This window comes from Myotis daubentonii, chromosome 14 (genome assembly GCF_963259705.1).
Source record: "Myotis daubentonii chromosome 14, mMyoDau2.1, whole genome shotgun sequence".
NCBI lineage: Eukaryota > Metazoa > Chordata > Mammalia > Chiroptera > Vespertilionidae > Myotis > Myotis daubentonii.
In genome coordinates, this window is record NC_081853.1 from 37,087,718 (window position 1) to 37,101,871 (window position 14,154).

The following is a 14,154-nucleotide window of genomic DNA, read 5'->3' on the forward strand; positions in this document are numbered from 1 at the left end:
ATTACCCGAGTCACCAGAGTCAGACTTAATGGTTGTACATCACAGCATCTCTCTTATAGGTATATATCTTTGCCCCCAACACTAGAAAACCAGGTCATAAAAATAATTTTGTATGCACACACATACATTTCCTAGGTATCCAAATGCTGCTGTACTTTTTCAATGACATGGAACTTTCCCTATATGATTGTTCACTAATTATTCATCAGCATTTTCAGGTTTTGGACACAGTTATTGGGATATTGTGTCATCACCTTTGCTGGGCAAGAAAAGGTCAGCGTTCACCTCCCCCTTTAATTAACCTCCAGAGTAACTCAGATACCTAGAATAATCTCTTTCATGTTTCTCTTTTTCAGATCCTATCACAGGCATTATTTCTTATGAAATCAGAAAAACTGAGTGAGGCTATTTCATCTCCTAATCCATGTATAGAGTTGTCACAGAGACACAGAATTTGAGATCAGGGAGGTACTAGAAAGTATCCAAAAATCAGCATCTAGCCAGGGGTCCTCAAACATTTTAAACAGGGCGCCAGTTCACTGTCCCTCAGACTGTTGGAGGGCCGGACTATAGTTTAAAAAAAAACTATGAACAAATTCCTATGCACACTGCACATATCTTATTTTGAAGTAAAAAAACAAAACGGGAACAAATACAATATTTGTATTTGCATGTGGCCCGCGGGCTGTAGTTTGAGGACCCCTGATCTAGACCAATGCACTCAAAGTATGTTCTGTGGTCCACTGCCTGAATATGCACTGTTTATTTAAAACATTTTAGCAATAGAGTAACAAGCTTGTATTTTGTCTTTTGGTTTTGTTCCTCTAGCCCCGGCTAGGAGTCCAAATTAGCAGGCTGAATTCTACCAGAAATACGCTTGTTGACCTAACAAGTTTTGTTTTATTTTTATTTGAATGTCTTTAGACAGGACCCAGGCCCTCTGATTTGCTAAAGTGGCAAGGTATTTGCATCTGGAATCTGGTCAGCCCTGAAGGCATCTGAATGTCCAATTCACTAGATCAGTGTTTCACAAACTGTAATACCCCACTGTCAGGTAATGAAAGCATTTTAGTAAGTTGGTAAAGCAGGTTTTTTAATAGTCTGATATGACATACAAAATAGAAAAGGTAGTGTGTGTGTACACACAAGAACAAATCTGTATATGAGTATGTATAATATGTAAGTTCTGAGTTATTTAAATTTTATTTCTTACCGTGGTTCATGGACAAAATAACTGAATGAGCACTTTACAGATGCAGAAGCTGAGACTCAAGGTCACAATCAGCTGGCAGCAGGTCAGTGCTCTTTTCTTTATATTTCTGATTGTCAGTTTGTATGTACATCAATGTCTGCAAAGCCAAAAAACAGAAAATGCAGAATATATGCCCAAAAACTAACAGTTAAAAATCCTAAATTGATTAAAAATATTAATTTAAAAAAATTTAATACTAAAAATGAAAACCTTTGTGTAAAAAAAGACGTTTGATTTTATTTTAAATGGCTATATGTAGCCCCAAAATAAAATGAAACAAAGAACAAAGAAATACTTCTACTCAGTAGTTTAAAAAATATATACACAAATGAAATATGGAAAAAAAAAATACTGCCTACATGCCAGAAAAGGGTCACTTTTTACTATATTTAGTATTCAAATAAGTATGAGAAAAACGCCTGAATAACAGGCAAGTGATATTAAGAAGAAAATTGTAAAATGAATACAAATGCTCAGTAGTATTAAAAAATTACATTAAAACAAGATACTACTTACCACTTTTCACCTATAAAATTAGCAAAGATGTTTTCTTTTCAAGTATTAAAGCCTGTGGTTGATGTGAAAATAAACAAGGTTCTCAAAAATTTCTGGTGGGAGTGAAACTTGTAAATTTTAGCAGTAAGTATCAGAAGCCTTAACAATGTGACTACCCTTTTATCCAGTAATTTCCACTTCCAGAATTTATCCTTTAGAAATAATGAGAAAAATACGAACTTTATTAAAAGTATTTTGAATGCAGTTTTATATACAATCGTGAAAAATTCTACTGACCCCAACTGTTACCAGTGGGAAGTGGTTAAATAAAACAGAATGTTATGCAACTATTAAAAGAGATTATGTAGATTTATATTTCCTGCCCATTACTGTTAAGTGAAAAACAATTAATAGATGTCTACGATCCTATTTTTACATTAAACAAATTTAAACACATTTAATGCCTTCTTGCTAATAAAGAATAGCTTAATATTTTTAGAATAAACTGGCAAGTTGCATTTTTACATAGAATTTTCTAACAACCATATTCTTTAAGTCATAAATAAGTGAAATTGTCACACACACAAAAAAAGAAAATAAAAAAGAAAGAAGCAATGGAGAAAGTGGGGGGAGGAAAAAAAGGAGGGAAAGTGGCAGATAAACAGTCAGGCTAACAGGCAGGCAACCAGAGCTAAATGTAAAATAACCCCACTACAAAGGTAAGCTATCTAGGGCCACTGGTCTTTCGAAATGACTCCAAACCTAAAACTAACTAAAAATAATAGAAGTTATTTGGCAGGGAAACAGCAGTCCCTGATCACCTAACAGTAGTATATAAAGCAAGCATTAAAATGCACAGACATCATCTCTATCATATGTGCACTCTGAAAGTGAAGGTATGATTAATAAGAGGCCTGCCTTTTTACCCAGGAACTAAGTAGAAACCCTAGAGTATCAGCCCCACCCCCCAAGCTTCTACAGCAGAAGTTGAGCTCAACTGCAAGCAGCAACAGAAATGGCTAGCTGCAGATTCTGTCCCATAGAGGAACCTGCAATGCAGACAAGGAAGATGAAATATACTTCTCTTGGGAGGACAAGGAAGTTGGGGTAGTGGGTCTACTCTACTCCTGAAAGAACCATTATGCTACCTCTTGAACATGCAGATTAGTCTTCAGCAGTCTGGCATGCCAACTGCAGTATATAATCATCTGCTAAGTATTTCAGCCCCATGTCCCATACATCTCTTTTTTCACATGTACATAATGCAGAAAAAAAAAAATTTTTACATGCTATTCCATTTTTAAAAGATCAAACAATTTAAAGGTTAGAATGTAAAACTTCAACTGCCCTTAACACTCATATACTTAAAATATTTAATTTTCTAAGTATATTTATTTTCTTTATTACAAGACATATGTAATTCAGGAAGTCCCTAACTGTGCAACACGACCAAAGACATTTCCCTGAACACTCAGATGAACGGTTTTCCTTTGATGAGACATACTAACCAAAATTTCAAAGAAGTATTCTCTTCAAAAAAGAGTAATCTCTAAGAAGGACTATTAAATAGGTGTTTCAAATAGCCCAGTCACACAGTTATTTTCTCCTAACACTGCCCATAATCTGTAATATGGAGCAGAGTGGAAGCATGTGAGTGTAAAATCTGAATCATGGAATACTTCTTTGGAAGGCATGCTACATAGAAGTTTTAGGGTAGTATATGAGTTTGGGCACCCTGGGCAGTTTTTCTCAGTGGTTAGAGCGTCCAAAGGGTTGCGGACCAAAGGGTCACAGGTTCAATTCCCAGTCAAGATCACATACCGGGTTGCAGGTTTGATCCCTGGCCACGAGGTCAGCGGCATGCGGGAGGCAACCAATCAATGTGTCTCTCTCATATCGATGTTTCTCTCCCCTCGCCCCCTCCTTCCCTTCCACTCTGTCTAAAAATCAGTGGGGAAAAATATCCTCAGGTAAGGATTAAAAAAGATTGCTGGCAACCTAAAGATGTATGAGTAATAGACTCAGGGACATCTTTCTATTGGGAGGATTCCTCTGTTTAGTGTTAAGAATTATAAAAAGCCTCAAATACAAATTATTTCAAACTTTTTCCAAGGATTAGTCCTGCACACCACCTCTCAAAAGCAAAACAAAACAAAAAAAAATTCCATTACTTTCCCCCTCCCACTTCCATTTTACTCATTGTGGCTGTGCCCCAATCATCCATATACTGGACTAACAAATTAATTTAAAAAATAAGTCAATAAGGCATTTATGATAAATAGAAAATATAACCACTATTTTAAAAATTACTTAGGTGATAAAAATCAATTCTAAATATTAACCAAACAAATCAGGACAAACTTACAATATAATCCACTATTCCTAATTTACAAGTGTTATTTTTGAAAACATTTCATTCAACAAATGTTTAGTAATCAATAACAATATAAAAACAAAAGAAAACCTTGCACAGTATTCCAGATTCTACCCTGTATTACTCATGTGACATTAAGAAAACAATACATTAAGTTTCCTTCAAAATAAGGAAAGAAAATGATTTTTAGAGATACCAAATATAATATATAACAAAATATGTATACTCCTCTTACAGATAGGCTAAATACCAAACACGCTTTTTAACAAAGTGACACTATTCATCTGCATGGGTAAAGTTAAATTTTACATGGTAATGATAAATACTGATGTACTGGTACAAATTCTTATTACTTCTTTTCTACTACAGGGAAAATTAAGAGATAGAAAGGGAAGGAGGAAGGGAGGGAGAAAAGGATAGGTATTTGCACTTCAGCTTTCTTCTCCTCATCCACCACTCCAAGCAAAGTAAACACACTGAAGAACAATAAAAAAACAATGCAAAGGCCAAAGCTAAAATATATAACACTATCACCATGCCAATTAGGGCTCTTGATTATAAACAACAGGCACATTCTGGATAATCTAAGTCAAATGGGATTTACTGGCTGTGTACTGAGTAGCTCAAAAAAAATGGAACAAGACTGGAGAATCACGCTTGTACAGGAACCAAGGAAGTCAAATCACAAAGTCCTGCCTCCACAGCATAGGATGAAGTTTGCAAGGTATGTTACTGCATCAAGAGTGACAGGGCAGGAAGGAGCATCTCATCAGCAGCTCTTAAGGTAGATCTTGTGCCCATGATTGCTCCAGGTGCCAAGGTGCAGCTCTCAGGCTGGGACCTCATGCCAACCTTTAGGATTCTTTAGTCATGAGAGCTAAGGGGCAGAGTTCTACCTAAACTAGAAAAAAGATTAGGTAAGACGCCAGGCAGCTGAAACTATACATGTCCTCTACTAAGATCAAGTTTTCATAGTGGACAGACCTGAAGTGCCTTTACTTTGACTCAGTGTCTTGCTCATATCTATAAAAGTTCAAATTTAAAGTTCATAAAAATTAGTTCAAATCTCTTTAACATTATTGAATTTACAATTTATAGTCTATTCCCAAGGCAAAATTTACTCTTTCTAAAGTGGTTCCATCAACCAATACTAGACTGAGTAATTTAGATGGGGTCTAGCAAGTTTCTTAATACACTATAAGTATTGCCTCTTGCTTTATATTCCATCCGTCTGCTAATTTGGTTTCTTGCTTGCCTTTTTTGCTGCAGCTGTGCACCGGGTTAACTGTTTCAATGGTTTTCCTACAATAACCCAGAAATTTTTTCCTGATCAGTGTGCTGTATGATTGGTTCTTTGTTCCTCAGATAATTATTTTACATTTGTCTACACTGAACTGCATTTGCCATCTGCTGGCCCAATCACCTAAACAATCCAAATCTTTTTGAATCTGATTGCATTGTTCCTCATTATTTCCTCTAGCTCCAATTTTAGGATCATCTGCAAACTCTGATATCTTTTCTTTAAAGCTTGGACACATTTTATTTTAATATAGAAGGATTTTTTTTAAGTGACCCTTTAGACACACCAGCTGAAATCTTCTTCCAACTTGAAAAGTTTCCATAAAGCTACCTTCTAATTACATAGTCAAAGTGCTGCTAGAAACAAAACTACTAGAACCCATTCTATTTCATCTTTCCTTACATTGCCATGTTTTACAAGTATTATATCTTCTAAGTTCTCTCCAAAGCATAAATATTTTTAAGAAAACAAACATTCTGTTTTCTAATATGTACATTAAAGATAAATTTTATGGTAATAAAATTCCTAAGGTACATGTGGCAAGTTATGAACAACTTCCACACATAATACATTTAATTTACTCATTCAAATATATTTGAAAGAAGAAGATAACGTCTAAAGACCTAATCCCCTCAGGCATTATAACTTACCTTTTAACTAAATTATACCATACTAGATCCACCATACCTAAAAATATTTTTACTTCATATTTCACATACTCCATTTAATTTTAAACCTCCCAATAATTCAGTATTTCTTTTGCAGATTTCTAATACTGTAATATTGTATTTAGATACTTATTTAGCAAAATTCACCCTTCAAATTAGATTTACTTGGTATATCTGAACATAGTAAACCCTCATTAATTATGATATTAAGTACATCTTTAGATCTAGGAAGAAAGATTAGCACCATAAACTTCAGTGATTTCTTTGTATAATTACATTTCCAAAAAGCCCTACTGGAATAACCCATTACAATTATAAAAACTGCAATTATATATTTGCTGCCATTTTGCTATTTCAAGTGGTAGGTACAAGAGACAAATTGAATTTAAAATCTACTTGTATTCACTCATTCAATAGTCGGTGAATGTTATAAGAATATAAAGTTAAATATAAGATAGTTCTTGCCCTCAGAGAAGTTTTGGGTAAGATAAAAGTAGCTATAAGGTATAGTCACATGGAAGTTAGTTAGGAAGAAGGAGAATTTACTTCTAGCTACTAAGCAAAAAGCTCTATGAAGGGGATGCATTTGAACTTTATTTAAATATTTTAATGTCTTTTAAAAACAAATCTACTAAACTATGAATAATATCATAGAAAAGATAACTATATAATGCTAAGCAGTCAGAGTAGGGGAAAAAAGGCCTCAAAATAGAAAGAGGTTTGCTGGTCATTTCTGTGTGGTGGAATTACATGTGTTTTATATTTTTCAATTTTTCTGTAATGAACATATATTGTTCTTATTATAAAAAGCCATAGTAAAATATTTTATATTAATATTTTAGAGCCATACTTTGACCAATAATTGAACATTATTAAATGAAATGCTCTAAATCAAAACACTCCAATAACAGAAACCTACAACAAAAAAATTAAGTCAGTAACAAGTACTTATATGTTAAGTAATACAAAAAAAAGGATCTAAAGGACTCGCTAAATAATTCATAATTTATTAAGTCCCCTCCTTTTTTTTTTTTAAAGAACTACTGGTTTGGGGTGAAATATCTTTCCTTATAAGGTAGGCTTTGAAAATATATTAAGAAAAATTATTTTGTAATAGTGAATTTGCTACTAACAATTATTAGGTTAGGTCTTTAATCTAGGTTTGTAGAAGGACTCTCTAACAACTGACTAATCTGAAATGTTTTTCAAACACTTATAAAATGATACTGAAGTGATATCCAGGGATATTTCATTTATATTTTAAGTGACATAAAAGCATTCAATAAAATAATAATGAACAACTACTGACTTTTATTGCAAACAGTTCCCATTCACTGAAACTTTGGGTAATATGCTATATAAATAAAGGCTTTGACTAACTGTGTTAAAATCCATTAAAAGTCACAAAATTCCATTGCAAGTCATAAAATTTCATGTATTATTTAATTCTACATGTAATCTGATGAAGGTATTTCAATGAGAAATTGTACATATCTTAACTTCCCACATGATTCTTATCAAGAAAAAGAAATGTGTAGGAATAGGGAAAGGAGGAAATAAAAGGATTTGTTACCAGAGGTACAACGGTAAGAGAGAGTTCCAATAAACATTTACTTATTTTACTACTTGCTTATCTTTTTAAATCCTAATCTAATTTTTTAATTCTTTGATCTTATGCTCTACACTGGACTGTATTTAAATTGTAGCATCCATGGTAACTTGAAAACAAAGCTCAACTAAAACTCACCTGAGATGTATAATGAACTATACAGGATTAATGAATAGTAATTTTCATCTAGTCTGTTAATCTCCCTAAGGATGAAATTTTACCGCTATTATCTTATTAATACTGTTTCACAGACTCTTACTAGTTTTCAATTGTATAAAGTTAGAAGAAAAACCTCAAAACAAATTCTACTAAAGGCAATACAGTACGCAAAGGTCACAAACTGGCATTCCCAGGCCACATCAAGTAGGCAAACAATTCATCCTGAATCAATTGCCAAGATTTTAAATTTAAACATTCTACATAAAAAGTCTAGCTTTTTAACTTCTTTCAAAAAAAAAATCAACAGATCTAGAGACTCTGGGCCCACATCTAGAAAAGCTCTCTAGTTGCTTGGATTTCCCACTAGACCATTTTCCTCCACACTTTCTATTGCTTACCTAGCAACAGACTATCAGGACTAGGGTTTGTGACCCCTAGAGAGAGTACAGAGGCAGACAGATCTTGACTCGGACCCCAGCTCCTCCACCTCCAAGCTGGTTTAATTGCTTTAAGCTTCAATTTCTTCATCATAACAAAGAAACTTATGATTAATTATGCAAAGGTTAAAGTAAAATAATATTTATAATGACAAACACAAAATTAAATGGTCAATAAATTTTAGTTATTATTACACTATTTGGATTGAAGTTCCTAAGCCTAGTTAATTCAGATTTATCATAAACACTTCCCTCCTTTACAGACTCTAAAGAAAAATGAAATCACTATGGCCTTACCATTTTGTAAAATATGGATAAGAACAGTAAGTACCTTATAGAGCTATTGTATTGAAATGAGTTAATATATGTAAAATGCTTAGAATAGTACATGGCACATACCAAGCTATAAAAGAAGAGTTTGTTATTACTAATAGTAGCAGTGGTAGTTGTTCCAAGAGAGTGGGGACACATGAGCTTAATACATGTTTATGAGGAGAAATAAGTTAGTGAGTAAAATTGTGACTGAATGAATAGGAGACAGTTATCAAGATTATTTCGTTGTCTATAGTCTTAAGAGTCCTCTCAAATCTCCCATATTTTTATGTTAAAGCTGAAAGCTTCAGTGAAAATAAGTTATTCTGATGTATAAACAAGCAATGTTCTGGGCTTCAACATAAATAATCGTTAAACTCTGATGGAAACAAAAGAGCTGGCCATAATCCCAGGCATGAAGCATGCACATTATATGATGTTCATAATTTATTTCTGAAGGAGTTTTAGAGCGGCCCTATTTCATGACCAGTCTAGATCCAGACCAGTCTAGGCTAAGCTTTCTTTCTAGTTCTTTGATGTCTTCCGGGATCTCAGCAGCTAAGTTTAGGACCAATGGAAACAGGGACTGACCACACTGCCTTTCAGGACTATAAGTTTCAAAGCCTCAGCCACTGAAAACAGCAGCAGTGATTCTCTATTAAGTGGTAGCATTTCAAGGAAATGATCCGATCTTTAGCATACTAATCATCTCAGTCCACGTAGTTTTTAATTAGTCTGGGAATAATAAAGAAGCTCAATTTTTCAAGTATTTAATTCAACAAAAGAAAAGCCAGTCTCCCTGCCTTGTCACAGAAATCCTTTCACTCAAAGCAATGAGAAAAGGCAACAAAACTGACTTAAAAAGAGTAATTTCCTTTCTAACCTAAATAAACTTTACACAAACTTGCCTCTGATAATCGACTAAACAAGCTGCACCACCAGCATCAAGGGAGGGTGTGCGGATATCTAGCAGGTGCTGCAGTTTATCACAAAACCGTCTAAAATAATTGGAAGTGACAAGCAGCACTACCACAAATGATTTATTAGTCTTTCACTCTGCTTTTCAGCTTCCTCGGGGCCAGAATAAATAATTTACCAACTCTGTATCTTCCAATCATTAATTCTTCCCTATGCATCCAAACTACATTTAACACTGAAAGGGTTCAGTGGAATAAAACACACAATAGGAATATTTTTTCCAAATACAGAATTATCTGACCATATGAAAAGGCACATTTGTCAATCAAGATGTATGATCCAGATGTAAAAGAATTAAGGGCTCAAAGTCAGCAACTGAAGTTGGTTTTGAGGGGAAAAAATCAAATGGAAAGGAAACAGAGGCTAGCAAAAACTCTCAGATCTGAGGGAAGGTTCCAGTGCCTCTGCCAAGAGCCGACCTAAGGGACAACCTAAGCACACTGCCTGAGAGAGACCAGAAACCTCGCATGTCACCATTTAATAGTCAATTCACTGACTAAACTGACAGTCTCCCTAAAACTTCCCTTTAAGTTATAAAAAAATACACAGTGGTCCCTCAAAAACAAGGTAGGAACTTTAAAAGATGAACAGATAAGAATTTTGTTCATGCAAAATAGACTGGATACAAGACAGTATGAGGCATCTTCTTTAAAATATTTTAGTAGCTATTTCATAGGGCTTATGAGACAAAAACATATTCCTGGGAATTAAAAAAATGGATGTTAAAATCTTCCAAAAAAATTGACAATGATGTTAAAAGGTATGTCTATTAATTATGTAGAGAAAACACAGAGAAAGCAACAACAACAAAAAATCACATACTAAATCCATTTTTGACGTAAGCTAGTCTTGTCTCATTAAATCAGCATCTATGATTAAAACAGAGATCATTTTTGGTACATAATGTATGGCATTATTAGAAGAGTATCTGTTTATAACATACCATAAACATTTTTCAGCTTTCTGAAACTACTGATACAAAGGAAATGATCCAGACCTACCAATTTCTTTAATCTTTTTTTTTTTTGTAAGAAATACTTCCAAGAGTATTTCAAGAAAGGGCTAATGACATTAATACTCTAATATTTGGCATTCTGCGAGGCAGCTTCAAGCTGTCAGGCACACTGTCAAAGAATTTCTTATATTGACAGCTTTCTCTTCAATGGTTTGAAAGTGCATTACAATCAAAATTTTAAGTGTATATGTGTAAGTATACTTTTAAATGTATGATTTCTTCCTGTATATTAAATGCATTAAAATAAAAGAAGCCTGACTAATGAAAATTATAAGACAAATTTGAACCTCAAAAATGCAATTCCAATTATAAAATTTTCAAATAAGCTCTAAAAAATTCCAAACTATTCACAAATAAAAGTATCATTCTCAATATTCAATATTTCACTGTTATTAAGAGAAAAAGTTATGTAACTGCCTAGGCACAAAATCATATTGTTCATATTAAGCAAAACCTTCTTATATATGCACAGACCCTGTGCACCTGTTGTTACAGAAAATGAAACCCCCAAATATCATAGGTTTGAGCCTCCCACGGACTAATGTAAAACAAAAATGTAAAAACTAGAAAATATAACAAAAGACATATTTTTCAAACAAATACCAAAGAATATATTTTTGGAATTGTGGGGGTTTTTTACTATAGGGTGAGACAGAGGATAGGAAGAATTTTTTTTTTTTTTTTTAAAGAGCAGCATAGCCGAAACCGGTTTGGCTCGGTGGATAGAGCGTCGGCTTGCGGACTGAAAGGTCCCAGGTTCGATTCCGGTCAAGGGCATGTACCTGGGTTGCGGGCACATCCCCACTAGGAGATGTGCAGGAGGCAGCTGATCGATGTTCCTCTCTCATCGATGTTTCTAACTCTCTATCTCTCTCCCTTCCTCTCTGTAAAAAATCAATAAAAATATATTTTAAAAAAAAAAGAGCAGCATGGCAAAGTTGTCCGCAGGCTTCTTTGTGATTGGGTTTTAAGGACAGAGGAACTTCAGCAAGGAAAGAGAAAGCAATGCACAGCTCTAGTGGCACCAAATTGCCTAAGGATGCTGCCTAATGCTAGAACCTGGATACAACACTGGAAGAGTTGAGAGCAGTTGTCTCATGTGCTGAAAACACTGAGCCCAGCAGAGCCACATGAATATCTGTGGAAGAAATCTGTGCAAAGTATCGTGACCCTTAAATGTCCATCCAAAGGGAAACAGATACACACACTATGGTACTATCATGAAATATGAGAGAACAATTAAAATTAATAAACCAGATGTAAAAACAGAAGGAACAGCTCAGAAACAATGTTGGGTAAAAAGAATAAAAAAGCAAACTGCAGAGTGACTAATAAAATATTTTAGTAAGAACACTCACTGTTAATAAACACATGAATATAGTAAATATAAAAACATGGACATGAAGGATATAAACTACTTTCAGGATGGCAGTTATCTCCTAGAAAGAAAGGACTTTAAAACATTATATAAATTTATAGGTAGGTAGGTAGAGCAAATGTTAACATACTAATACTGCACGGTAAATACAAGGTCACCTGTTCTATTTAGCCTCTGTATTTTTGTGACTATTTGGATTATTTCTTAAATATTTTAAATCTAAGCCATGATGGCCAAACCGGTTTGGCTCAGTGGATAGAGCATCAGCCTGCGGACTGAAAGGTCCCAGGTTCGATTCCGGTCAAGGGCATGTACCTTGGTTGCGGGCACATCCCCAGTAGGGGGTGTGCAGGAGGCAGCTGGTCGATGTTTCTCTCTCATTGATGTTTCTGACTCTCTATCCCTCTCCCTTCCTCTCTGTAAAAAATCAATAAAATATATTAAAATTAAAAAAATCTAAGCCATGATGTAAATAATTGTTTTCTGAAAAAATTTTTAAGATTTGACCATATCCTTACCTGAAACATGAGGGTCTACCTTCTTAAAAATCAATGGTTTGGCTAGTCTCCATATTCCAAAAAGTTTTAAATCCAATCTAAGAAATTAAAAATTCCACCCTCTTTTCACAAATGATTTGACTTAGTAATAATTTCAAATCAAGTCCTCAAGAGAATCCATGATTTTATTTCAAAACTAGAGGCCCAGTGCACAGATTCGTGCACCGGTGGGGTCTCTCATCCTGGCCTGTGCCCTCTCGCAATCCAGGACCCCTTGGGGGATGTCGGACTGCCGGTTTCAGCCCAATCCCCGCAGATCCGGTCAAAACCAGCAGTCCGACATCCCCCGAGGGACATAGCAGTGTGAGAAGCGGTAGGCGGCCGGCCGGGGAGGAGCCCGATCCAGGCCAGGTGCCACATCGCTCCCGCTCATCATGGCCCCCCTGCACCTTCCTCCTCCAGCACTGCCATGAAGGCAGGAGAGGCTCACGCTGCCACAGCTGCGCTCCTCAGCCATGAGCCCAGCTTCTGGCTGCGCTGCACTCCTGCTGTGGGAGCGCACTGACCACCAGGGGGCATCTCCTGCATTGAGCATCTGCCCCCTGGTGGTCAGTGCACATCATAGCAACTGGTCAACAGGTCGATTAGGCTTCTATATTTATAGACTGATCTGGGGGATTCCACCATGTAGACCTCATATGAAGTTAAAAATCATTCTTAGCAAGGGCTTTTAAATAGCAGGTCCTACCATTTCTTGTTAAAACAAACAGGCTTGAGACTCTGACTCCCATTTGTTGGCTCTAAGAACTTCCCTGGAGGAATCAGTCACTTCATTAGTTAAATGTTCTTTAACATTTTCTTTATTTATGTGAGGCATTAACCTTGCTTGTTTAAAAAAAAGAGAGAAAAATTCCTTTAGACATATCTAATGAAACTTTTAAAAAATGCAGTACCACAATTACAAACTTTTTTATCTTTCATTAAAATTTTCTGTTCAGGCCCTAACAGGTTTGGCTCAGTGGATAGAGCATCGGCATGCAGACTCAAGGGTCCCAGGTTCAATTCCAGTCAAGGGCATGTACCTTGATTGCAGGCACATATCCAGTAGGAAGTGTGCAGGAGGCAGCTGACTGATGTTTCTCTCTCATCGATGTTTCTAACTCTCTATCCCTCTCCCTTCCTCTCTGCAAAAAATCAATAAAATATATATTTTTCTTTAAAAAAGAGCAAAAGAAAATTTTTCTATTCAGTTTAGCCCTTTTTTATAGACCTTTGGAAATCTGACAAGTCATCTATAGCTAAATAAAAACAAGGTGCCTCCCATTTACAATCACATTTGTACACTGAAAGAAAAGTTTAATATACTTTTGGTCACCATGAAAAAAATATCAAAGATTCTGTTAATTTTCATAAAAACTGATATTCTCTCAAAGCACAACCATCTGATTTAAAAAAATTACTGGCTTGTTATCTTAAACAAGAAATCATATTCAACTTATATTGATGTTTTCTATCTAAAGCATGTCATGCAATATTGTAATTTATCTCATAAATCTACTAAAGTGTGATCAAACCCTATCAACTCTGATTGGCATAAATTTGAAACAATGAAGCAATAACATCTGTTAAACAGTTCTAGCTTGGCTAAACATTTAAAAAGTTTATACAATAGCACAATTA

At 35.0% G+C, this 14,154-nt stretch overlaps 1 protein-coding gene across 5 annotated transcripts in view; it reads right to left on the minus strand.

The window, feature by feature from the left end:
- TBC1D5 (TBC1 domain family member 5) overlaps nucleotides 1-14,154 on the minus strand; it is a 457,482-nt gene that overhangs the window by 398,044 nt on the left and 45,284 nt on the right. For 2 of the 5 annotated variants that reach the window (XM_059664051.1, XM_059664052.1), the window contains one exon: nucleotides 1,214-1,349. The exons of the other annotated variants lie outside the window; for them this stretch is intronic. The gene's annotated coding sequence lies outside the window, so the exon portion shown is untranslated. The remainder of the gene's footprint in view (nucleotides 1-1,213; nucleotides 1,350-14,154) is intronic. 5 annotated transcript variants of the gene reach the window in all.